The following is a 27,283-nucleotide window of genomic DNA, read 5'->3' as shown; positions in this document are numbered from 1 at the left end:
GTAAAGAAGTACTTCCTTTTGTCTGTCCTGAATCTTCCAACATTCAGCTTCTTTGAATGTCCACGAGTTCTAGTATTATGAGAGAGGGAGAAGAACTTTATCTACATTCTCAATGCCGTGCATAATTTTATACACTTCTATCATGTCTCCTCTGACCCGCCTTTTCTCTAAACTAAAAAGCCCCAAATGCTGCAACCTTTCCTCGTAAGGGAGTCTCTCCATCCCCTTGATCATTCTGGTTGCCCTCTTCTGAACCTTTTCCAACTCTATAATATCCTTTTTGAGATGAGGTGACCAGAATTGTACACAGTATTCCAAATGCGGCCGCACCATAGATTTATACAACAGCATTGTGATATCGGCTGTTTTATTTTCAATACCTTTCCTAATTATTGCTAGCATGGAATTTGCCTTTTTCACAGCTGCCGCACCCTGGGTTGACATTTTCATTGTGCTGTGCACTACAACCCCAAGGTCTCTGTCCTGGTCGGTCACTCTTGCAGCAAGATGACTCCCAGTGCTAGGTCTGATGCATCCATAGCTACAATAAATGGTTGCTCGAAATCTGGTGTTAATACAGGCCCTTGGCACAAGGCTTGCTTTATTTATTTATTTATTTATTTTTATTTATTTAATTACATTTCTAGACCGCCCTATAGCAGAAAGCTCTCAGGGCGGTGTACATTTTGACATTCATCCATCCACACCACACGCTCAGCACACTTTTTCCTTGTTAGCTCATGCAAGGGGGTTGCTATTTCCCCAAAATCTTTTATAAATTTACGGTAGAAACCAGCCACACCTAAAAATGCTCTCCCTTGTTTCCTGATTTCCTCAAGCACTCTTATTCTGACTCACTCGTTTGTGTAATGAGAAAGAAATAATCGAGCTTGACTCCTTTAAACTACTGGGATGCTTGGGTTAGGTACATGTTATGTCTGCACCATGAGGCTTTTTAACCCCATGATCTAGAGTCATTAGGATTTTTACTTCTGTAGACAGACTAGTGAAGAAATCCTTCAAGAACCCCAGGGTATCCTGATCAATATTGAGATGAAGTGGCACTAATGACACTCGTAAACAAGACTCTTGTGATCTGCCCGACTCAGGACACACCTGCAATGCTTTGACTGTCAACATATTAGAATGTGACTTTCTAAGCATTTCTTTACTACAGTAAAGGTATAGAAATTTATTCATCTGAGATGTATCCAAACTATCTCTGTTCTCAAGATCTTGAACCACAACCACTTGACAAGAAACTGGTTGCTTTAACAAGTTGACCTCACATTCTGATTCGCCAGATGGATATACTTCAGGCTTGAATCTCACCCTGCTTAATTGTATTTCCATCAAGAAATCTGGGTTCCTTCCTCTTTCCCCACAGGATGTATTACACCCATGCTTCGTGGATGTATGAGAAGGAGAATTCCGAGGATTAATGTAGTTTTTAGCTGAAGATGTGGGTGGTGCATTTCCAAAGTCCTTCCCCCATAAAGGTACCAAATGAGTGAGGTTTCTTTCACAACATAGCACACCAATGGAATAGGAAATCACAGTAGAGCTTTTGTTTTTACCCCACTTTTTCCCACTTTATGGCATACCATACCTGATGAACAATATTGTTTGACATCTTCAGAAATGTTTGGCCAATAATAGTGTTCAGCCAATCTTTTCTTGGTCTTCTTTATTCCAAGATGCCCTGAACATGGGACATCATGGGCTACCTCTAGCAATCTGGCTCTGTATTTGCTAGGTACCACCAATTGTTTCACTGGTTCACATTCATTCTCTCTCTCAGCAGGCATACACAGTCTGTACAGAACACCATTCTCCCACACAGTTTGATCCGTCAGAGTCTCTGTAAAGGGGATTTTTGGAGGGCTTTTTCTTTTATTATATTCAAACTGCTATCATTTTTCAGCTCCTCCCTGAACTGCTGTGTCTCTGTGTCAGACCCCATTTGAAACAGTGTATCTCTCTCCGCAGGCCTGCTAGGGGTTGCTATGGCAACCTCAGGCTTGATAACAGGTTCCACCCTGTTTTCTTCAGCCTCTGTTGAAATGGCTTCTTTTGCTTTGCCAAGTTGTTGTCTGGTCACCACATATATTTTTCCTTGTGACCCCATAACATCTCTTCCCAGTATCACTGGTTCTTGTTGTTGGGCATTAATACCTACTTTCCAGATCTCCTCCTTTCCTCTCCACTTTAATTTTATCAGGGCCATGGGTATGCTTTCTGGTTCACCCCTCACTCCTTGGATTGTCACCGTTTCCTGAGGTAATATTTCCTCAGATTTTATCAAATCTGGCCTCAGTAACGTCTGAGCGGCACCAGTATCCAGCAATGCCCAATAATTTGCCCCTTGCACACTCACTTCTTCCCTCAGACTTGAATCAAAGTCTTGTACATTTGTCCAGTTTATCTGGCAGAACTGAACTTTCTTTGTTTCTAAGTCCCTTGGTTCTGTTTTCACTGCCCTTCCCTGAGCAGGATTACCAATGGGGTTGGCGATCTCACATTGAAAACATATTTGCCCAGGTCTACCACATTTATAACAATTTCTCCTCCATTTTGGGGTACACAGATCCACTCTGGGGTGTCCTGTGCCCTTCAGACTTTATTGGAGGGCTCACTCGCTGTGGTACCACATCCTTTCTGCCACCATTATATGGTCTGGGTTTAAACTCTCTTGAGGTTTTCCCCTCCCAGCCAGTTCTATTTGAGGCAAAGTGATCTGCCAACTCTGCTGCCTCTTGAACAAATTTAGGGGAACGGTCTTTGACAAGGAGCCTTATTTCTGGTGGTAACTGATGGTATAATTGATCCAGTATCATGAGGCTTTTCACCTCTTCTACTGACTGAGCTTTGGCACTTCCCATCCACTTTCCAAATGTGTCCACCAATTTTGCTCCCAATTCAACAAAAGACCTGCCTGCCTGGGTCTGGCAGTTTCAAAATAACTTCCTGAAATAGTCAGGTCCCAGTCTGAATCTTTTGTACACTGGTATACCTCTGCCAATTCCCCTTTGATTAGATTTGATAAATATTGCATATATTTATCCACCGGTAGCCTCCACATCTGAGCTGCCTTTTTGAAAGTGTTGAGGTAAATCTATGGGTCTTGTCCAGGCTCATACACCACAAAGTCTTTTGGTGTAACCTTGATTTTTGTTTCATTTCTGTCTTTCCTTGTTTCATCAGAATGAAACTTCTCTCTTTCAAATTTTAATGTTTCCACTTGTATTTCAGCATCCACTCTCATTCTCTCAATTTCCAACTCCCGCTGTTTTTCTTTTTCATCAGCTTCAAAGACCCTCTGCTTGTCTTTTTCCTCAGCCTCCCATCTTAACTTTTCAGTTCCCAACTCACGTTCCCATCTTAACTTCTCTCTTAAATACTCTATATAAGCGGGATTGCTTGAGTACCCTTCTGGGTTCTCTTCTCTGACAGGTTGTTTTTGTTGGACAGATGCGAATGCTATCAATGCTACTCGCAATTCATCTACCCCTTTACCCTCATGAGGTAAATTGAATGTTATGCACTTCTCCACCAGCTCCTCTCTTTTCATCTTTATATATTCAGCCATGTTTTTAGGAGTTCACTCACACTTTGCCACACACTCTTTGCCAGTCACTCTCACAAGTAATCTTTGTTTGTTATTTCTTTTTGCCACACCACTTTTAGGGACTCTCTGTTGTTCATATCCCACCACTACAGCCACCACATGTGATTGCCTCCCCCGGCACCACCTGTGAAGCTCTCACTTGTGGCTACCAGCAGACAGGAACGTCAGGTTTTCTTCTTACCCTTTACAGCTCTAGCACAGATTTCAACAAATCCCCCTGCTAGGCCTTACTACCCCACACTCTGTATCTCTTATAACCTTTAGACTGTGCCTAGTCTCTGCCTGGCTATCTCAATACCTTGTGTCTATGGATATAGGTAATTCCCAAAAAACCCTGCAGCCTCTTGGCTTTGAATCATACAGCCCTGGGTTTCTCTTTGGGACTGGATACACTTTCCTCCGATCTGCCGCTGCCACCATTCGATATAACTGTTCAGCCTTGGTTACTTGCTATCCCCCCTGGTTTGTGTTTCCCATCTGAAGGAATCAGGGTTTTATTTAACCAAGAAATATTTATTAAGAATTAGAAATAACAAGGTTACTTAATTACTTTGTTGACAAGCTTATGGATTCATATATGTTCTGACATGTACTTTACTTCTCATTAATTGCCTCAGAATTCTGACTCTCAACAACAACAACCTCTTTCTCAACCTCCAACATCCACCACCAAACCTTTTTGATTCAACTGTCATTCTTCCATTTATACTCCCAGCCATTCAAATGCTCAGCCAATCATCCAACATTCTACTGCTCATGTACTCCCCCCTCCTCTTTCACTCCACTTACCATATGTCTTCTATATAACCAGCACTTACCATATTTACAATATAAGCAGGAACATCACAGAGTTCAACTCTTTCTGTGCATCAAAGGATCCATACATGGAAGGCAGGCTACACAGACTGTTCCACTTCCCTTGACTTGCTATTTTGGTGGCCTGTCAGTTTTCCTTCGCAGATACAGAGAGATTTTGGCTTTTCCAGAAATGGGTGAGCATCCAAGATGGATGAGGCCAAGGTGGCTGCAGATGCCAAAATGGCCTATCCATTGTCCAGTGTTTCCCCATCATATCCCCCCTCTGGCAGTGACTGTGGATCTGATTTTACTGGACAGGTGTTTAAAATGAGTGGTCAGATGCTGTACCCCTTGCCCTTCTTCACATCCAAAGTACTGCTTGTTGTTATGTGAAATAACTTTGTAAAGCAGGGTTTAACAGCGGTCTGAGATGCTTTTGTGTGCTGGCCTGTGTGTGATTACCTTAGAAGCAGGCTTTTACCCTGCATCAAGATCACTGAGGCTTGAGACTTAGTAAAATAAGGAAAGCTCCTTTATTTATAGAAATACATAGTAGATTTTATTTATTTATTATTATTTATTTATTTAATTCGATTTCTATACCGCCCGTAGCAAGCTCTCTGGGTGGTGTACAATAGATAGGAAAGGCATACCTACTTCTAAGTGACAAAGTTAGAGGTGCAATGCAGCATATCAGTTTCCAACCGAAGGAAGTTAGCTAGAGAACAGCACAGGTAAAGGTAGGCAAGCCTAGCCAGCTGGAGGACCCTCACTCTATCTTTCTTCTGGAACACACACACAAAAACTCAAAGAGGAGTGGCTCCTGCCCCATTTCCAACAGGATGGAGGGGAGGACCCAGGCGTGCAGGGGGGTTTCCTCGTGGCTTCTATGACAAACCCCTTCAGCCTGTTCCGCTACCCCAGAAATCCTGCCTGAGGGAAGCAACCCATGCCTAGGGTTGTTGAACAGTAGAGTTGGAAGGGGCTTGTAAGGCCATGGAGTCCAACCTGCCTCCCACAGACAGACTGAAAGGGAACGAAGCCCCCCCACAGAGAGAGACACTGCTGCATTTGATAGGACAAGCCCAGAAGTTCTCACACTTGCAAGGAAAGGAGGGCCCCTGATTCTCACAGAAAGGGAATGTCCTGGGATGCTGCAGGAGAGGGCTTCCTACATCAGCAGGGGATTGGACTAGATGACCTCTGAGGTGCCTTTCAGCTATATGAATCTGTGACTCCAGTCTCATGCCCAGAGGGGTGGGGAAGGGGATGGCCATCTCAAAGAGTCTCAGGGCCTCCCCTCTGGCTCAGCTGAAGTTGCTCACCCTGGGAAGGGCATTATTATTATTATTATTATTATTATTATTTATTGCATTTATATACCGCCCCATAGCCAAAGCTCTCTGCATATTCTCCATTAACTTTGAGGGAGTGAGAATCACGCACATGCTTCTCTTCCAAGATGACCATGGCCATGAACATGATAAGACTGTGCTCCAGACACCTGTCTAGGGTTAACTGCTATAAAAGAGTCTAGGTCCTGACGGATGCATAAGATCTTATGCTGGAAGTGCTCAGCAAACTCATTGTTGCGGGCCACCAAAGTATCTGCAGTGTCCTGCAGGCCTAGATGGAGTAGCCCTCGGACGACTCTAAAAAGCTCCGCTGGGCGGGAGAGAGATGCCTTAATAGTGGTGGCGAAATGTTTTTTCGCCGCCCTCACCGCTCCTACATACCGCTTGGTGAAAGCACAAACCAGCGTATAGTTGGCATAAAAGGGATTTCCACAGTGCGGCTCCCTGGGGGAGGCATCGAGGACCAGGAATGGCAGGCCTCAGAGGGGGTGCTGCTTGTGACCAGGGACTGCCAGGATCAGGTCACACAGGGAAGGAATGAGCCTCCGGAGGACACAGAGTATTGTCTCTGGCCTTGTCCCATTCCTTCTTCAGTGGCTCCTTTGGCAACCGTGTACGTGGAAGACCCCGTGGAACTGGGGGATCCCATTGTCCTCATCTGCTTGGTGGACCGCTTCTCTCCCCCCGTGCTGAACATCACCTGGCTGAAGAACAACGAGGTGGTCTTGCAGGGCATGGAGAAGACGGGCATTCTGGGCATTGTCGCTGGCACCATCTGTTTGGTTTTAATGAAATAGTTTGTAGTTCTATTTCTTAGCACTGCATTTACGAGCAGCGGAATTGAGAATAACCAGTCCCACTTTCCCCTTATGCACATTAGTTAAATAAACAGCAGACAGTCTTCTTAGGGAAAAAGTATAAAGGAGGTTTACTCACAACCTTTAATATGTTCAGGAAACATAGGCTCTAGCTTAGATAGAAAAAGTAGAAGTCTTAGTCCATGGTGATGGTCATCTTGGAAGAGAAGCATGTGTGTGATTCTCACTCCCTCAAAGTTAATGGAGAATATGCAAAGAGATCAATAATCCCTTAACAAAAGAAAGAGGAAGAGAAGGAAGTACCCCCCCCCGTTAGGAAGTTCCATCATGGTCAACAAGCATATAGAGTTATCCCCCAATTCTAGTTAGAAGGAACACATATATCGGGGCATACACTCGACCTTATTTTTGTTACTGGACATGGGGATAGTGATCTGGATGTGGGGAGTTTTACATCTCTCCCTTTGTCATGGACAGATCACTGCTTGCTGAAGTTTAGACTTTCAGTGACCTTTTCCCTCCGCAAGGGTGGGGGACCTATTAAATTGGTCCGCCCCTGGAGACTAATGAATCCTGAAGGTTTTCAAAGGGCTCTGGGGGATTTTCCGGCTGATAGGACTGGCGCTCCTGTCGAGGCCCTGGCTAATCTGTGGAATGCAGAAATGGCCCGGGCTGTCGACACGATTGCTCCTGCGCGCCCTCTCCTTTGCAGAGCTCATTCAGCTCCTTGCTATACTCCAGAGTTGAGAGCAATGAAGCAAGATAGGAGGCGGCTTGAGCGGAGATGGAGACGAACTCCTGACGAATGCAACTATACGCTGGTTTGTGCTTTCACCAAGCGGTATGTAGGAGCGGTGAGGGCGGCGAAAAAACATTTCGCCACCACTATTAAGGCATCTCTCTCCCGCCCAGCGGAGCTTTTTAGAGTCGTCCGAGGGCTACTCCATCTAGGCCTGCAGGACACTGCAGATACTTTGGTGGCCCGCAGCAATGAGTTTGCTGAGCACTTCCAGCATAAGATCTTATGCATCCGTCAGGACCTAGACTCTTTTATAGCAGTTAACCCTAGTGAGGTGTCTGGAGCACAGTCTTATCATGTTTTGTTGGATGAGTTTCAGTCGGTTCAGTTCGAGGACGTGGACAAGGTGCTTGGACAGGTACGTGCAACCACTTCGGTACTAGATCCTTGCCCCTCTTGGCTAATAAAAACTGGCAAGGAGGGAACAGTTGGCTGGGCCAAGGAAGTGATAAATGCCTCCTTGCGAGAGGGAGTGGTCCCCGGCTGTCTGAAAGAGGCAGCAGTGAGACCACTCCTGAAAAAGCCTTCCCTGGACCCAGAGGATTTCAGCAGCTACAGACCAGTGGCAAACATTCCCTTCCTGGGCAAGATCTTGGAACGAGTGGTTGCTGTCCAGCTCCAGGCACTATTGGATGAAACCGATTATCTAGATCCATTTCAATCGGGTTTCAGGCCTGGTTTTGGCACTGAGACAGCCTTGGTCGCCCTGTTTGATGACCTATTCCGGGAGACAGAGGGAGTGTAACTCTGTTGATTCTCCTTGATCTCTCAGCGGCTTTTGATACCATCGACCATGGTGTTGTAATGAGTCAAAATTAAAAATGTTATAGTGGAATAAAATCAAATAATGTTAAATGAAACATATGCTTGCCTCCCTTATGAAAAAGTACGGGAGTTTTTCCACTTATCAGCTTCATTCACAATTAAAAACGTTGTTCCCAGCTTACCAGACCAAAGGTCAAGGATAGAGGAAGTTTGGAGGGAGAACAGAGAAGTGGACCAGAATAGACAGATGCTGAGAAATCAAACAATGATGTATTTCTGATTAGCTATGCATTTCTAATGATATGTATGTGACGCATCTATAGCCTATAAATATGATGGCTGTCAGCAATTCTGGAGAGTCACTTAAGAGTGGCCCTCCCTTTGCAAAGGTTCAAATAAAGGCAAGTATTTGCGGTACTCTGGTCTCGTCTCTATTCCTTATTGGCATCTTAGGGAATATAGAGTTCCTATCAGTCTGGCCTCCATTCAGGCCTGACTCCTTTTGTAACAATGGTATCCTTCTGGAGAGGCTTGCAGAGTTGGGAGTTGGAGGCACTGCGTGGCAGTGGTTCCGCTCCTACCTGGCGGGTAGTCTCCAGAAGATAGTGCTTGGGGAACATTGCTCGACACCGTGGGTACTCCAATGTGGGGTCCCGCAGGGTTCGGTTTTGTCTCCCATGCTTTCTAACACCTATATGAAGCCGTTGGGTGCGGTCATCAGGAGTTTTGGAGTGCGTTGTCACCAGTACGCTGACACGCAGCTCTACTTCTCCTTTTCATCTTCTTCAGGTGAGGCGGTCAATGTGCTGAACCGGTGCCTGGACTCTTCCCTGTCACTTGAGGCTCATGTAGCCTCGATGGCACGAAATGCGTTCTACCAACTTCGATTGGTAGCCCAGCTACGTCCCTACCTGAGTAAGGAGGATCTTACATCAGTAGTACATCCTCTGGTAACCTCACGTTTGGATTACTGTAATGCGGCGGCCAGATTGCTAACAAGAACGAAGCGATCTGACCATATAACACCTATTCTGGCCCGCTTGCACTGGCTTCCAATACGCTTCCGGGCCAAATTCAAAGTGTTGGTATTGACCTATAAAGCCTTATACGGCACGGGACCTCGATATCTGTCGGAATGCCTCTCCCGTTATGAACCGGCTTGTGCACTACGGTCTGCTACGAAGGCCCTCCTCCGGGTCCCGACCCATAGGGAGGCCCGGAGGGCAGTGCAAGATCTAGGGCCTTCTCAGTGGTGGCCCCCGAACTATGGAATAGTCTCCCCGAGGAGGTCCACTTGGCGCCGACACTATCATCCTTTCGGCGCCAAGTTAAAACCTTTCTTTTCTCCGAGGCATTTTAATTAATTTTTTGTTAATGATTGTACTGTTTATAATTTGATCTTATTTTATGCAGTTTTAGATTGTTAAATTTGATTTTTAGATTGTGATGTTTTTGTACCATATTGTATTTTATTGTATTTATGTTCACCGCCCAGAGAGCTATTGCTAGTCGGGTGGTATATAAGTTTTAAAAATAAATAAATAAAATAACATCTCCCTTTGCAGGGGACATGCAAGCTTGCTTCTCCCAACACCATCCTCTTCTTCAAGGCCATGAGGATGAATGAGGGCAGCATTTGTAGGGGCCGCAGATGAGACAAATCCGTTGCAGCTCAGGGGCTCAGAGACAAATGCAAGTGAGGCCAACCTTTAGGAGGAGAGTTTTGCTTTGCCAGAGCAGAGAGGGGTGGAGTGAGACCCATCCTGCCCAGAAGTTGTCCAGATCTCAGTTCTGGCCTTTTGGTCTGTTGGGTGACAGAGGGACACTTCACTAGTTTCCAAACGGCCTGTACCCAATCCTGGCTCCGTGTCATCTGGTGCCTCAGTCTGATCACAGGAATCCCTACGATAGCATGTATGAAAATGGTGTGCTCTGGTTTTACATGTGCACATTTAGAAAGACAGTGCAAGAGTTGCCAGGAGAGTCTCCCCTCTGCTGGTCCCAGGAGAAGAGAGGAAGGCTCCCAGCTCACCAGCCCCTCTCGACTTCCCTTTCAGATGATCCATAGAATCATAGATTAGTAGAGTTGGAAGGGGCCTACAAGGCCATCAAGTCCAACTTCCTGCTCAATGCAGGAATCCAAATCAAAGCATTCCCAACAGATGGTTGTCCAGCTGCCTTTTGTATGCCTCCAGTGTTGGAGAGCCCACTACCTCTCTAGGTAATTGGCTCCATTGTCATATGGCTCTAACAGTTAGGAAGTTTTTCCTGATGTCCAGTTGAAATCTGGCTTCTTGCAACTTGAGCCCATTATTCCATGTCCTGCACTCTGGGATGATGGAGAAGAGATCCCGGCCCTCCTCTGTGTGACAACCTTTCATGTACTTGAAGAGTGCTATCCTATCTCCCCTCATTCTTCTCTTCTCCAGGCTAAACATGCCCAGTTCTTTCAGTCTCTCCTCATAGGGCTTTGTTTCCAGTCCCCTGATCATCCTTGTTGCCCTCCTCTGAAACTGTTCCAGTTTGTCTGCATCCTTCTTGAAGTGCGGAGACCAGAACTGGATGCAGTATTCCAAATGAGACCTAACCAGTGCTGAATAGAGGGGAACTAGTACTTCACACGATTTGGAAACTATACTTCTGTTAATGCAGCCTAAAATAGCATTTGCCTTTTTTGCAGCCACATCGCACTGTTGGCTCATATTCAGTTTGTTATCAACGACAATTCCAAGATCCTTCTCACATGTTGCACTGCTGAGCAAGTATCTCCCATCAAGATATATTATGTCCATACCATCCCCACAAGGGAGGTTACCCGATCAAAAAATGAGATAAGATTAGTTTGGCAGGATTTGTTTTCATAAATCCATGTTGGCTCCCAGTAGTCACTGCATTGTTTTCAAGGTGCTTACAGATTGACTGCTTTATAATCTGCTCCAGGGATTGATGTTAGGCTGACTGGTCTGTACTTCCACTGTTCCTCCTTCTTGCCCTTTTTGAAGATAGGGTCAACATTAGCTCTCCTCCAGTCATCCATCACATCTGACTCTGCCAGCCTGAACCAGCTGGGACAGACAAAGATCCATTTTAAAGAGAGTGGCCTTCACAGCCTCAGGCATCCTGTCCACATTGCCCAGGGAAGAAGACTCAAGTGATGCAGGAAGCTGATTCTGTGGCTGCTGGGAGAGAAGAGCCTGCCTTCACTGTCTGCAGCGTCCATGTTGGGCTTACACCATTTTTAGTGGGAAAATGCCATCAGGGTGGAGTATCACACATCCCAGTTTTCCACTTTGGACTGGAGCCTCCATGGCCTGCATTTGGGGCAACAGGTCCAGCGGGAAATCCCCTTGGCCACCAGGTGGCAGTGTCATCTAAGCATCCTGCCTTGCAGGGCCAGTGGAAGGAAATACATTTTGCTCCGAGATGCTCAATTTGTGAGAAGGGCAGAAAGGTAGGACTGAACCCAGATTGACTCACTCCTCTGCTTGGAGAGGAAGAGCTCATGGAAAGCCCCCCTTTAATCTATGAGGAGCCCCCCATTAAAGGCCCAGCCCTTGTTCTCCTACAGGAGGTAAACACTGATTTGTAAATCAATATTCCCCCGCTTTCTGTGTCCATGTGCAGAGTTCAGTGCCCCAAGAAGTATCCGAGGAACGTGGGACTATCCTATAGAGACTCTGTTCCTTGAGAGGTGGAAATAATATTGGGATTAAGAGAGGCTTTTTAAAAGGTGCTCCTGGATGGCTGAGCAGAGCCTGATTCTGAAAGACGTAAAAAAACTCTAAAAAGGGAGACCGCTGTTTTTGTAAAGACACGTCATAATAATAATTTGTGAACTAAAATGATTTTAAATAAAACTCTGAGCAAGTTCCATTCCTCCTTTGAAACTCACTGAAATCCCATCTGCCTACACACTACAGGCATGACAGGAGTTTGTTTCTGCTGCCCTGAGGCCAAACACTTCAGATGCTGCCTGGCTGAGTCGGGGGTGGCTAAGCCTGGGACCACAGCCAGCCCCCCAATGTTTCCATGGGGGGCCCAAGAATGGCCCCCACCTCTGACCCCTTCTGCCGGCTCCTCTCCCTTCCCCTGTCCTCTTTCTGAGACTTTCTTGCAAGGCAGCTGTCCCAGAGGGAGGAGGCCTTGCTCAAAAGGTAAGGGGGGGCTCTCTCCTCCCATTTGTTCACTCCATTGCACTGTGATGGGGAAGAAATCCTCCTCTCCCCCCGCATGCTCCTCTCCTGATTGACAGAAAAGCAGGGGGCTGCCTGAGTTGTGGGTGTGGTCTGTGGGTGTGGTGAATGTGTGACTGACACCCCCCCCAAGGCTGGGTGACTCTCAGTATGGCCCTTGGGCCTCAAAAGTCAGCCCCTCGCACTAAACCATACCCTCTGTAGAGCCATGGACAAGTCTCTGCGTTTCAGTGGATCTTCTCTGAGTATTAATATTTATCATGGTTGGTTGGTTTATGGGCATGTTTAGCCCGGAGAAGAGATATGATAGCACTCTTCAAGAACTTGAAAGGTTGCCACAGAGGAGGGCTGGGATCTCTTCTTGATCGTCCCAGAGTGCAGGACATGGAATAATGGGCTGAAGTTGCTGGAAGCCAGATTTTGGCTGAACATCAGGGAACACCTCCTGTTACAGCAGTATGACAATGGAACCAATGACCTAGGGAGGTGGTGGGCTCTCCAACCCTGGTGGCATTCAGGAGGCAGCTGGACAGCCACCCATCAGGTATGCTTTAATTTGGATTCTTGCATTGAGCAGGGGGTGGACTTGATGGCCTTATAGGCCCCTTGCAATTCGATAGTTCTACAAATACTTGCTGGGAAAAGGGGCAGAATAACAAGATTTGCAAGAGGAAAGAAGTGGGTCTCTCTCCAGAAGAGTGGTGAGGGAGGGTCCCCACCAGGATGGGCAAAGAAACCTCCCAGTCAGCAGGGAGTGGAATCCACTCTGGGTTTTCCCAGGAGCTGTCCACGGTGCTGAACCCTCTGCTGCTCCCAGCTTTCTAAGTGGCATCTCAGTTGATGCCTCCTGCGATCCCTGCAGCTGGCATCAGACGTCTGCTTGAGCAGACACATACTGGAAAGGCTGATCCCTCTGGGGAGGGAGGAGAAAATGACTGGGTGGAGGCAAAGGGAGATCCCGGTCTTGGAGGCTGCAGGCGGGAAGGAGGAGCAGCGTGGCTGGGATTGGAGGGAGGAACTGAAGGCACCCAAAGCTTTCACACTCCAAATAGCTCCACTCATCTCTGCGCCTGTTTCTTGGCGCGGTCCCTCCGCTGTGGGACCGAGAGCAACCTCCCGGAGAAAACCTTTACAAGACCCGGCCCAGGCACCTCACCCGGAATGGGGACTGGACCTTCCAGATCGAGGTGATTCTGGAGGCACAGCCAAAGCGCAGAGACATCTATGCCTGCCAGGTGGAGCATGCCAGCTTCGACGGCCCCGTCACTATGCAGTGGGGTAAGAGGTTTGGGTTCTTCCCACACCTTCCCAGTCATGATGCGTCTTCCCAATCCACTGGTGTGGAGGCAGATGCAGCTATTAGGCTGACTGGTCTGTAGTTCCCCGGTTCCTCCTCCTTGCCCTTTTTGAAGATAGGGACAACATTAGCTCTCCTCCAGTCATCTGGCACTTCACCGGTCCTCCATGATTTCGCAAAGATAATAGAGTGCGGTTCTGAGAGTCCTTCAGCCAGTTCCTTCAATACTCTAAGATGCAGTCTATCGGGCCCTGCCGATTTGAACTCGTTCAAAGTGATTAGGTATTCCTTGACCATTTATCTATGAATCTCAAGCTCCAATCCTGCCCCTTCTACTTCATGTTTCCCGGGAGGGTCATAGACCCTGTTTTGGGAGAAGACTGAGCCAAAGTAGGAATTGAGCACTTCTGCCTTTTCTTTGTCATCTGTTATCATTTTGCCATCCTCACTGAGTAGCTGTGCCACCATTTCTTTTCTCTGTCTTTTACTATGGACATACCTGAAGAAAGCTTTTTTGTTGCTTTTAGCATCCCTCGCTAGCCTCAGCTCATTCTCAGCTTTAGCCTTCCTGACGCCATCCCTGCAATTCCGCGATACCTGCCTGTACTCTTCCTTTGTGGCCTGGCCTTCTTTCCAGTTCCTTTTTTGGTTTCAGGTGATCTCTAAGCTTTTTGTGAAGCCACATTGGCTTCTTCTGCTGACTTCCCCCCTTTTTTTTTTGTTGGAATTGCTTGCCATTGCGCTTTTAGAATTTCCTTTTTTAGAAACTCCCACCCATCTCGGACTCCTTTTCTCATTAGTGTCGGTTGCCATGGAATGGTATTTACAATTGTTCTGAGTTTATTATAATCAGCTTTCCTGAAGTCCAGGGTGCATGTATGGTTACTCTCAGCTTTTGCTTCTGTTAAAATCAAGAATTCAAGTATGGTGTGGTCACTTTCCCCCAGAGTTCCCCTAACTGCCACTTTATCCACCAAATCATCTCTATTTTTCAAAATCAAGTCCAGGATAGCTGCTCTTCTGGTTGCTTCCTCCACTTTCTGCAGGAGGAAGTTATCTCCATCACAAGTCAGGAATTTCTTGGAGGGGGTGTGTTTGGCAGAATTTGTCTCCCAACAGATATTGGGATAATTGAAGTCCCCCCCTACATCATGCCTCCTCAAAACATTGGCACTTTGCTTTACAAAAGTTACATTCTTGTCTTCTCCTTGATTGGGTAGTCGCTAGCAGACTCCAAGCGCCATATTCCTTTTATTAATTGCCCCATTAATATTAATCCAGATACTCTCGGTGGAGCTACCAAGATCATCTTCCTGTATTTCTGTGCACTGCTACCTCTCTGGTAAAAATATAAATATACTGCCTTCAAGTCGATTCCCATGAATAGGTTTTCATGGTAATATTCAGGGGTGGTTCACCATTGCCTTCCTCCGAGGCTGAGAGGCAGTGACTGGCCCAAGGTCACCCAGTGAGCTTCATGTCTGGGTGGGATTCGAACCCTGGTCTCCCAGGTTGTAGCCCAACACTCTAACCACTACACATGCTATTTGTTTTTGGGGAAAGGCCATAAATTGGTGGCAGTCTCAGGGTCCAGCATCTCCAAATATGGCTGGGAAAGAGCCCTTCCTGGAACTCTGGAGAGCTGCTGATAGTCAGTTATTATCATTATTATTATTTATTATGACCTGTCCTTCACCAGTAGGACCCAGGGTGGGCTACAGAATTTTAAAATACAGCTGAATGGACCAGTGGTCTGACAGAAGGCAGTTTCAGAGGCTCCTGTTGCAACCAGCCCTGTATTCAGAACCATGAGGACTGGTATATTTCTTTAGGGGAAGGGCTCAGTGGTAGGACAACTGCTCTGTGTGCAAATATCCCATGTTTGCTTTCCAGGCAGGGCTGCCTGAAACCCTAGGCAGCCACTGTCAGTCAGTGTATAGACGATACCAAGCAAGACTGAGTCTGACTCATTGGTAAAAGACCCTCATCCCCGGTGACCTTTTTGGCCACCGTTCCTGCTGGACCCCCGTCTTTTCCTGGGAAAAAGTGTTTGCGCTATGGAGCCTCATTCTCCCCTTCTTTTTAAAATATCTGCCCATGGGGGGGCTGCTCACGTGTGTAGGATTTCACTTGGGGTGGGAGTAGCCCTGGTTCAGTTGCTGGAATAAGAAGTGAATGTAAAAAAATGGCATCCCGGTGACTTAATTTGCTCTCCTTATGCTGTGCAGCACATGCCAAAGTGAGGGTGGGAAGGGATTTTGGTTTCCCTGAGGAAGCAGAAACTGTTTGGGGCTGTCGCTGTACATCCTGCTTTCTGCCCTCCCCACCCCACTCCTGCCCATGCTGGGCCCATGCCGGTGGGGGGTTTCCAGGCCTGGCCTTGCTGCTGCCACGGGGGTCTGGCTGGGGACTTCCCTAGGGTGGGGCTTGATCTCTGCCAATCACAGGCTCCGAGGCTGCCTGGTCATTAGTTGCCGGGCAGGGAAGGAGTCGCTGCTGCGAAAACCAAGGCTTGCGTCTCTGGCCATCCCAGGCTGCTGCAGGCCAGGAGGACTGTTTCTCTCCCAAAACAGCCTGCAAAGGTTGCCTTTCCCCCATTTCCTCCCTGTGTTGCTTGAGCAACGCTTTCTTGTGAAAATTCCTCCATGGGGGATCCACCCATTAGCGATCACTTGTGGCCGAGTGAGATTGTCTTCCAAGATAATTTGGTTGGAAGACACCTGTGCGTGAATTTGTTTTATGTGGGGAGATCGGCGCACAATGATCAACAATCTTGCCAGAAAAAGGCTTTGATCCAATGAGCCGAGTGAGATTGTCTTCCAAGATAATTTGGTTGGAAGACACCTGTGCGTGAATTTGTTTTATGTGGGCAGATCAGCGCACAATGATCAACAATCTTGCCAGAAAAAGGCTTTGGTCCAATGGCATGGGCACCACGACGGCTAGAAGTCCCTTATCTACTGCAGCCTTCATCTGCCTTCACAGCCGTTGTAATGTACACATTGTCGAAGTTGCCAACAGCTCACAACAGACCTCAGCAGCTGCAGCTGCGCCTTGGGCAGCAGCATTAGCACTAAAAGGGTGAACAGGTGCCCCCCACAGCAGGGCACCCCTTCAAGGCACACAAAAAGGGGGACAAAATAATGGGATGGGCAACCACCAGGTACAGATACCAGAGAGCAGTGAATCCTTTCCTGAGAGTCTTTGGGCCTGTTCTAGGCCACACATGATGGAGGTGTGGCCAGGCTGGTTGCGCTGCACCCCAGCCTCGTGTGACTGGACATGCATGCCCACCCTCTCCCCTGTGGGTTGTGCCCCCCCTGAGAGAAGACTTTCATTAATCCATGGTGGATTTGGAAGGGTCTCTGCAAGTTCTCTCTCTGCCATCATTCCAACCTCAGGGAAATCTGGTGTGTTTGAGGAGAGGGCAGTGGGCTCCTCTGTGTCTTTTCTCTCTTGCTGGTGTTGACATAAGAAGGCCATCTAGTCCAGCATCCTGGTCTCCCAGCAGCCAGCCAGATACACTAAAGGGAAGCCCACAAGTGGGATCTGAGCAGGACAGTAGACCCGCTCTCCCCACTTGCCATTCCCAGCAACTGCTATTCGGAAGCAAACTGTCTCTGGTTGCGGAGCAGAGTAGAGCCACCGTGGCCAATAGCCATTGGTAGCCTTTTCCTCCATGAATTTGTCTAATCCTCTTTTAAAGCCATTCCAAGTTGGGGGTGTTGGGTCCAAATGCAAGCGCTCCCCCTCCCCGCTGCAGGGTCGAGCTAACACACCCCTGAGCCTGGGTAGGAGCGCAAGCTTGACATTGTAATTTACCTGTTTTAGTGGTTCAGCCAGATATCAAAAGTAAAGCAGACACACAGACAATTACTTGCTTGATCAAGAAGGGGTCTCTAACCTGCAGACTGCAGTCTGACAGCGGAGAGAGCAACGTTTATTAAGTTGAAGCATCATTATATAGGGTTTCATAAGCAAAACAAGGTATTGTTGCAAAACTCATAACAAGAAGGGAATACAGTATTACATAGATAAAGCAAGCGCATCTTCATCTTTGTTACGTTACTCATAAGTCTTAAAAGCGAGGAATTGATAAAGAATTATACACTTGTCAATCTAAGAGAACTTAATTTGAGATAAGAACTGAGAAAAGCGAGGAGCAGCGTTTAGATTGACATTATTAAGAGATAAACATGAGGCTAGTAAAAGTTATTCACTCAGCTGTGTGACGTAAAACTATGGATACAATTCTAGCAAGTATTTGGGAAGACTTGTTCTTCTGTGCTGAATGAGCTACAATATGCAGGATGTGTATAGTTAAAGCAGGACAGCAACAAATCATAACAGTCCAGATGGGATACATCTTATCTCTTTCTCCAAGATGTTATTGCCTTACAAGCGTCTCTGGGTGTTCTTTTCTCATGAGGGAAGAAACGCAAGTTAGAGGCTTCTGTTCCCTTTCTGAGGTCCATAATTCATTGCGCCAATAGCTCTGGCTACAATGTAGCCTTTCTGAGCAACTCTTGGGGCCTAGGAAATAAAATTATTCCTAACAATTCCCCCATTTCAGCACTAATTGAGCCCACGGATTAATCAGTTAGCTGATTTTAACTACTTGTGGACAAAAAGGGAGTTCACTTGAACTTAAGGTTAAAAAAAAAAAGGCCAGGTATTGGTCTGAGGTATTGAGGTAGTGAGGTTCATCATGCTATGATCCAGAGTAAGGTAAGTACCATGTGTGTCTCATTTCAGAGATCCCAGCTGCTCTGGCTTGTAGGGTAAATGGTGGGTGTATCTGCATGTGTGCTTTTAATTAATACTAAAACACTAAAGCTCTTTCTAAAGAACAATGGGATTCACTGTGGTTGGGGTATATCCGCCAAGGAATAAGATAACATTTATGCAACAGCGTTTAACTCTGCCCTTGCTTTCCTTTGCACAAAACCTCTGGAACGCATCACCAGCCATCAGGTGTGTGTGTGAGAGAGTTGGGGTGAGAGTTATAGCTCTTGGCTTTTGCACCTCCTAGATTCCACTTGAACCAAACGGGGGTTAGCCAAGCCATACCACTCCCCCTCACTGTCCTCTCACACGTTAGTTATCACAATCCTGCCCCCCTCAAGCTCCAGTGCTGACTTCCAGGGTGTAACTGTGCCATATGAGATGGATACGTATCACAAGGACTATTAAGACAAAGACCCGAATTATTTGAAACATCAAAATCACCACAATGGGGTGCATTATAAGGGTTAAACCTCCTTTGGTGTCCTCACCCCAGCCAAACAGGGAATCCAAAATTTAAAATCATCCATGTGCCTATATCTGTGAGTGCTTATCTATAATGTAAGTGACTGTATGGCAATCATGTGCTATCTAGAGTGTAGCTTGCTGTCCCATGTATAACTGCTTCTAATTTTTTCTGTACATAGGATGAGAAAGTAACTTCTGGAGATCAGCTGGGCCATGACCAAAGCTGGGGATTTGTGGGTTTGAGGTGTTTAAACAAATCTGGATTAACTAAAAATTCTCTGGACGGTCCATACAGGGACTTTAAATGAGAAATCACATCCTACTATTTCCTTAATACCACAAAGGCATCTATTGGTGTGTGTTAGCATAGGTTGTATATAGTACTTATCAATAAAAACATCTAAAGAACAGAACAGCCATAACACATAAAATATTTCCTAACAAACATAATCCCCCATTTACAGCGAATTTAAACAAGGCCCTTTAAATTATAGCTGCATCATCATGTCCTAACCATTTGGAGTCACTCAAAGAACTAAAAGGTCGGCGTCGGAGGGGAAATTTGCTTGGGCAAGGGGACCTCCTTAGACACTGATTTCCAAGAGTTGAAAAGAGGGAAAATAAATTGGGTAGGCATTGTATACAGCAACATAAGAAAATAATACGAAATTTCCAGAAAAATGTACAACATTCGCTACCAATCAAAAGGAAAACAATAACAACAACACATCCTTAAAGGACAATGCATAATTCAATATTCCAATGGAAATAAAACAAGTATCATGGTCTTGAAGTGTACTGTGGGATGGCTTGCACACAGTTCATCCTGTTCATGTTCAGAGGAAGCTGTAACTGAACTTGTGTGTCTCTTGTAGGTGCTAGGCAAAGAAACTGGAATAATGAAAAGAATCTTCATTCCACCCTCCCCCCGAGTGACTGTATGAAAAGATTGCAAACTCGCACAAGGTGTCTGTTTCAGGTTGCTGGCCAAAATAGGCCCGAAAATAGTTCTGTGGTTGGGTAGAATGAAGTAGGCCCTTATGCTGTTATTGCAGCAATACAGGAAAATAGCATGCCAGTTGCATATCGTGTCCTGGAGCAATTCAGCAATCTAGTCAAAAATGCCTCAAAATAAAAATCTTCTGTGATATACATGCGAAAAGAAAACGTTCCTTGGGGAAAAAACACTTCAGTGCTGGAAAGAAATATAAAAATAAAACACATTCATGGCCACAGATGATGAATGACTTCTGAACAAAAGTAACAAAAACTAAGATATTGTGTTGCAACTATCAATTTAGCAACTTTGTACCTGGAACTGAGTATTCTCATTATTGGTGAAAAATATATATATATATCAAAGGGATTCAGACAGAAGAACACATAACAACACAACACGTAACAAAAATTTTGAGTTTCTTAAGCCTCTGGCCAGGTGCAGTTCACTGGAAAGACACGTGAATACTGGAAAAATAAAACAAACAGAAAGAGAGAGAGAGAAAGAGAGAGAGAGAGAGAGAGAGACCCCAGAGAGGAGAAATTAAGTTTCTCTTTGCCGTCTGTTAGCAGAAAGTCAACAGATTTAGGAAAGAAGAGAAGCCGGCATTTGTGATAAGAAGAACATTTTTGTAGCTACTTGAACATAAACATTAATAAGGCCTTTGCACATTTCTCCAAATTCCTCTTGTTGGTCATGACTTGGCTGAAAAGAAGTATTGTTAATAAATTCAAATATCACTGGAAGAAATGTTAAACTGAAGGGATTGAGGCTTATATCATAAAAAATGTCTTTCCATTTATATACCTAAATAGAAATATACTTCAGAATCAGTTGAAAATAAAACCATAACCGTACTGTTTTAAATGAACTAGAGAAAGGAGGGGTTGCATTTACCCTCAGCCTTGAGTCTCAGAGAGTGGGAGAAAAAGGAGGGGTGAAACTGCTGGCATTAACTCGTTCGTTTGCTGTTTCTCCTTCAGTGTCAATAAAACTTCACTTAAAAACCTGTCAAACCTTTGTTTTTCTGAAAAATAAGATAAGCAGGGAAATAATCACTTTTTCTAATCCTTCAGCTCAGCTCTCCAGCCTCCTCTACACACCTTCTTCGCAGCATACTATATTCCAAGATACTTAATGGCTTTACCTTCCCCTTCCCTGCAATGGGCGCATGGGGCCTTCTTTAAGAAATACCTAGCTTTTGCACTTTTATTCTTCGTTCCCTGGTCTTTAACTCCATCCACCTCAATCAACTACCTTACTTAACTCACTTTAGTAAACCTATGCCCATGCATCAGATAGCAAACGTCAACACAAAACAATCATTTTCAATTCTAAACAACTGTAGGGTAAAAATCAGTCCACTGTGTACACAGACTGGAGAAAACAACTTTAAGAACCTTGATAGAAAAGGGAGCTCCCAAGGAAATAAAATGTTAGGTAAAACGTTCCTCTGTTACACGGTGGTTAGGATCAAAATGGCAGGGACTGAGATAAGATAGGCATTAAACATTACAACAGAAAGGAACATAATTTGTAGCAGCATATTGAATCCTAAAACCATACACCCAAACGGGTAAGGTGTGGGGTAAATAAAATAAAAGAAATATTCTCAGCATGGATAAAAATTCCCTTCCAACCGGAGACGACTATTAAGTATAATCAAATCTTGCACAGAAAAATACAAAGAGAGAGACGATTTAAAGTTGCATTCATAAATACCAAAACATACTTATGCTCTAAATTTCTTAACACTATACCAGAATAACGAAAAGGAGCTCCAAAAGATTTAAAAGTGGGTAAAAACCAAAATATTATTTTTGCAACAGACAGACAAAACACACAATGCTACAACACATTCTAAACTGCTGAGTTTCCCCATCCTCTGGCCATGTACAGAGCTTTGCTCATGAGAGTAGCCATTGAAAGCAGCCTGTGGGAAGAAAGGGAATTACTTTGTGACCTTTTTACACAGACTGGAGAATAAATTATAATTACATGACAGACAACACAATAATTAATGAGGCCCTTCCCCTTCTCCTTGGAATATGGCCTGGCTGAAATCAATCAGCATAATTGGGAAAACACAGTCAATAAATCTTAGTATAAAAAAGTAAACCATAAGGATCAAGTTAGACTTAAAGCATAAACATCAATTAAAAACCCTATTATAAAAAACGGAGAGGCTGCTTTAATTTTTAATCTGGAGTAAGCCATTTTCCTTTCAAACAGTGGAAGAGAATGCTGTCTCCCTTTTAGTCAATTTGCTTACTAAAAAAAACATTTCTTAAGCTTCTTAACGTCTTGAACATTATACCTAGGTAACAAAAAAGAGTTCCAATAATAATAATAATAATAATAAATTTAATTTCTTCGTCGCCTATCTGGCCAATGGCCACTCTAGGCGACTTACAAAATTATTAAAATACAATTAATAAAATACAGTAATACAATAAAAACAATAGATCTGCAACGACAATATTAAAACTGGGTAGGAGGCATTACAATTATATCGATTAACCCTCCCCGGATACCCCGAAGGCCTGCTGAAAAAGCCAGGTCTTTAAGGCTTTCCGAAATACATTTAGGGAAGAGGCATGCCGGAGAAAAGCTTATACACAAAAATTAAAAGGATAAGCAAGGACAAATGAGCAAAAAACTAAATACTTCAGAACTATGCCTCCTTTTCAAAGTGCCAAAAAGGAGGAGATTCCCTTCTACGCTCGTGCAAAAACAAAACAGGCATTATTAATGTATAAACATTTATCAAACAAGACAGACAAATGAAAAACCCTTAACATCAACAGATTCATGTCAAAGAATTGGAGGAAATAATAAAGGAGTTAGCAATTAGACTTTTAACCATGTACAAAATGCATAAAGAAAAGCTTTCCCTTTGCAGGTGCCAACAAAACATCTTGGGTCAGACGAGAACTGATTCCTGTAATTAAATCATGATTTATGTGCACAGAAACAAATACAATCACTGAGAGATAAGAAAAGTATACCAGGCTGCAAGGGGCAGCGGTCGCGCCATTCCTCCGGCTGTTTAGAGGCAAGTGGGGGGGGGAAGGGAAGGAGGGGCTGTAATTTTAAGCGCGCACATACACAGAAGGCAAACTGAAGTAAACTAAACCCAGTAAATCAACACAAATAAAGAAAAGGGAACACAGACATTATATAACAGAAAGTATTCTCTTTTCTTTTCCCTAGAACAATCACATTTCCTACCCATCACGAATAGTCACTGACTCTTGAACCTGTTCACTGTTTTTCTATGTATCTCAAAACCTTCTATCTACATCTCCACTCCAAGAGCCAAATGCAAAGAATACAACAGAAGCAACCCTACACAAAACCATCAAAAAGAAACAAAAACAAAACAGAGAAGGGGGGTATCCAAACCAGATAAGAGTCTCTGCCAGCCAGAGACTGAACATTCCCAGTGCAAATCCTGTTTTCCGCCTTTTCCAAGTTCCTATCACTTGCAAGGCTTCGTCCCTCAGAACCTTGCGAAAGGGGGAGGGAGACACAAGTGTTATCAAGGGCTTTTGCCAAACACAGAAAGGGAGGGGTAACAATGTGCTGGGGGAATTTAGTTAATATCAAATTTCTATACCTTAACCCCTGTATTAACTGCAGCATTTAAAACAAGAGACAGCAAAGCATAATAAGGAGAAAAGGAAATTACACTCATTCAGAACTTGGTTACCTGTTTCCCTGGATTCTAAGTAGGAAAGAGTAGGAGAGCATTACAGAATTGCATGGCAGCATTACATTCAGAACTTTAAGCTAAAGAAATCAAAGGACCCTATTACTATAAGAAGTGAAAGGTAAGAGAGAGATTACCTATCCTATACCCGAAGTGGCTACAGCTGAAGCCATGTGGAAGAGCTCTGATCCAAAACCAAAAGGGAATCTCTTGGTCTCAAGGTTTTGCACCGAGACCCAGAGTCTCCTTGGCTCTGTCCCTGCAGCCTTGATGCATTCCTTGAGAGCATGTGCTCTGATGCTCCTCAGCCCCCCCTTTCTCTTCAAGCCTCGGTTTTAAAATACTTTTTTTCCTCTCTCCCCCTTCTCTGTCTCTCTTGCTTAAACAAACAGAGCAGATCTCTTCATTCTGACTTACACGTTTGCTAAAAGCATAAAGGAACAGATTAGGTTCTTTGAATCCTACGAAAGATAAGGGCAGCAAGTGAAAGTAAAGGGAGGAAAGTTTCCTTTTAGCATTCTCACAGAAAACCCTTCACATTAAACACTCAAAGAAACTTTCACACCTTCACACATACATCCAATTCACACTTGAGTACTCCTTCACATACGTCTATTTTAAACAAAATTATTAATGCGAAGGAAATGTGCCCGCCAAAGACAACAGCATGAGCATCCCATTTTCCCCTCCCTCTTTTCTTTTCCATTCTGCCGGGACTTGTTGCTGTTGAAAGAAGGAAGAAAGGGCATGGGAGCTGGATGGGGACGTCCCCCCTTTTTGTGGACAGGGTTTTCGCAAGCGCATTAGCTGGCTACAGTTCTCCTTACCATCACATTAGGATGTGGAATTTACACCTTCAGTAATATTTTGTTGTCATGGTTGAGTGAGAATCCTGTGTAATACTGTGATTGTGTGTCAAAGTGTAGCTCCGTGGTGTGCTTGTGTGTGTGCTATAACTGGCCCTCTACTTCCATGCCCCAACCTGGTCCTTGCGTTGGGCTTTGGCCCCCACCAGGGCTGGTAGAACCCGTGTCTACCTTGGGTTCCCTTCCAGACGACACACTGCCGACTTGTAAATTTAAATCAGACAATAACCCCGATGAGGTTCCACCATCCAGAGGACTTAGAGGTGGCGGGGCAAAAGTAATTGCTGTGTGACCAACAGGCTGTCGTCTGGGGGGTTCATTAACAAAATAGCCAGGAGGGGGATGGTTGTCAGTTATGTCAGATATGTTCCTACCAATCAACATTCTAGCAACAGCCCAGTTTCGTGCCCCAAATTCCCATAGGGACAAGAATGCCAGCTGTGCTGGATTATCCTTGTCTAGCCGCTTCTTTACCCCATATAAACAAGCTGCATCAAAGGACCCAATCTGAGCCACCTCCCTTCTGGAGGTGCCCCAACTGCAGTTATTTCCGGCCATTGTCTCACGCATAACTTTACCATGGTTTTCTTTACATACCTATCTTCACTGGCAGACGTCCTTCATCCCAGTACCTACACATCAAACTCTAAAGGGGTTAACAGGACAGACACACGCTTTACTATTCCCTTGCCCCATGATATCTAGCAGTCACCACGTTGTTACTTCAATTTTTACTCCTGCAGTTCCGTCATCCAGTCTTTCAAAACATCGTAGGAGAGAAATGCTCTCCGGGCGCCCTGGGTATTTTGTAAAACATGGAGTGGAATTCTCTGTGGAGTCCCATCTGGGGTGCCATTTGTCAGGTCCAAATGCAAGCGCTCCCCCTCCCCGCTGCAGGGTCGAGCTAACACACCCCTGAGCCTGGGTAGGAGCGCAAGCTTGACATTGTAATTTACCTGTTTTAGTGGTTCAGCCAGATATCAAAAGTAAAGCAGACACACAGACAATTACTTGCTTGATCAAGAAGGGGTCTCTAACCTGCCGACTGCAGTCTGACAGCGGAGAGAGCAATGTTTATTAAGTTGAAGCATCATTATATAGGGTTTCATAAGCAAAACAAGGTATTGTTGCAAAACTCATAACAAGAAGGGAATACAGTATTACATAGATAAAGCAAGCGCATCTTCATCTTTGTTACATTACTCATAAGTCTTAAAAGCGAGGAATTGATAAAGAATTATACACTTGTCAATCTAAGAGAACTTAATTTGAGATAAGAACTGAGAAAAGCGAGGAGCAGCGTTTAGATTGACATTATTAAGAGATAAACATGAGGCTAGTAAAAGTTATTCACTCAGCTGTGTGACGTAAAACTATGGATACAATTCTAGCAAGTATTTGGGAACACTTGTTCTGTGCTGAATGAGCTACAATATGCAGGATGTGTATAGTTAAAGCAGGACAGCAACAAATCGTAACAGTCCAGATGGGATACATCTTATCTCTTTCTCCAAGATGTTATTGCCTTACAAGCGTCTCTGGGTGTTCTTTTCTCATGAGGGAAGAAACGCAAGTTAGAAGCTTCTGTTCCCTTTCTGAGGTCCATAATGCATTGCGCCAATAGCTCTGGCTGCAATGTAGCCTTTCTGAACAACTCTTGGGGCCTAGGAAATAAAATTATTCCTAACAGGGGCCATCACTGCATCTTGGGGAGCAAATTCCATAGTCTTCAGTCCTTTAAGTCATTTGTTTTGTAGTAAGAGTTAGAGACCAAAAACCCCTTGTGGGCTGAGTGGGATGTGCCCAGGTGCTATCATGACTGTAGTATCTATACACTACGAGATGGGGTGGGTCAGGGTACCTCTCACTCAGGAGAGGAAATCTTATTCAAAACGCATTGCTGTTCTTCTACTCTATGTTGTTGAACTGTGTCTTGTTATAACATGACCTATATTTTAACATGTATTTTGTATTTTCCTTTTACATGCGTTTAATTGTGGTAGCTTATGGCTCTGAACAATAAAGATTCATTCATTCATTCATTCTCATTCTGTATTGGATTGGCTCCTGCTATGTTGCCTGGCTTATACCAGCTGTCACGATCACTCAGGTACTCCCACTTGATAGAATCAGGAACAAGAGAGCCTCACCAATCAGAGAGGGAATCCTGTCAAACTAATCTCATCTCTTTTTTTGATCGGGTCACTAGCTTAGTAGATGGTGAAAATGCTGTATTTATTTATTTATTTATTTATTTATTTATTTTTATTTTATTCAGCTTATATCCCGCCCGACTAGCAAACAGCTCTCTGGGCGGCAAACATAGAAACATATACAATAATAAAATTACAAGATCAATATAACAAATATAAAAGTACACCATCTAAAATAAAAATTACAACATTTACATAAATAACTTAGATTAAAATGCCTCAGAGAAGAGAAAGGTTTTAACCTGGCGCCGAAAAGATAATAGTTCGGCGCCAGGCATACCTCCTCGGGGAGACTATTCCACAATTCGGGGGCCACCACTGAGAAGGCCCTAGATCTTGTTACTACCCTCCGGGCCTCCCTATGGGTCGGGACCCAGAGGAGGGCCTTCGTAGTAGACCGTAGTGTACGAGCCGGTTCATAACGGGAGAGGCGTTCCTGCAGGTATCGTGGTCCCGCGCCATATAAGGCTTTATAGGTTAATACCAACACTTTGAATCTGGCCCGGTAGCATATTGGAAGCCAGTGCAGGTGAGCCAGAACAGGTGTTATATGCTCAGACCGCTTAGTTCTTGTTAGCAGTCTGGCTGC

This window comes from Rhineura floridana, chromosome 3, assembly GCF_030035675.1.
Source record: "Rhineura floridana isolate rRhiFlo1 chromosome 3, rRhiFlo1.hap2, whole genome shotgun sequence".
Lineage (NCBI taxonomy): Eukaryota > Metazoa > Chordata > Lepidosauria > Squamata > Rhineuridae > Rhineura > Rhineura floridana.
Note: the sequence above shows the minus strand (reverse complement) of the source record.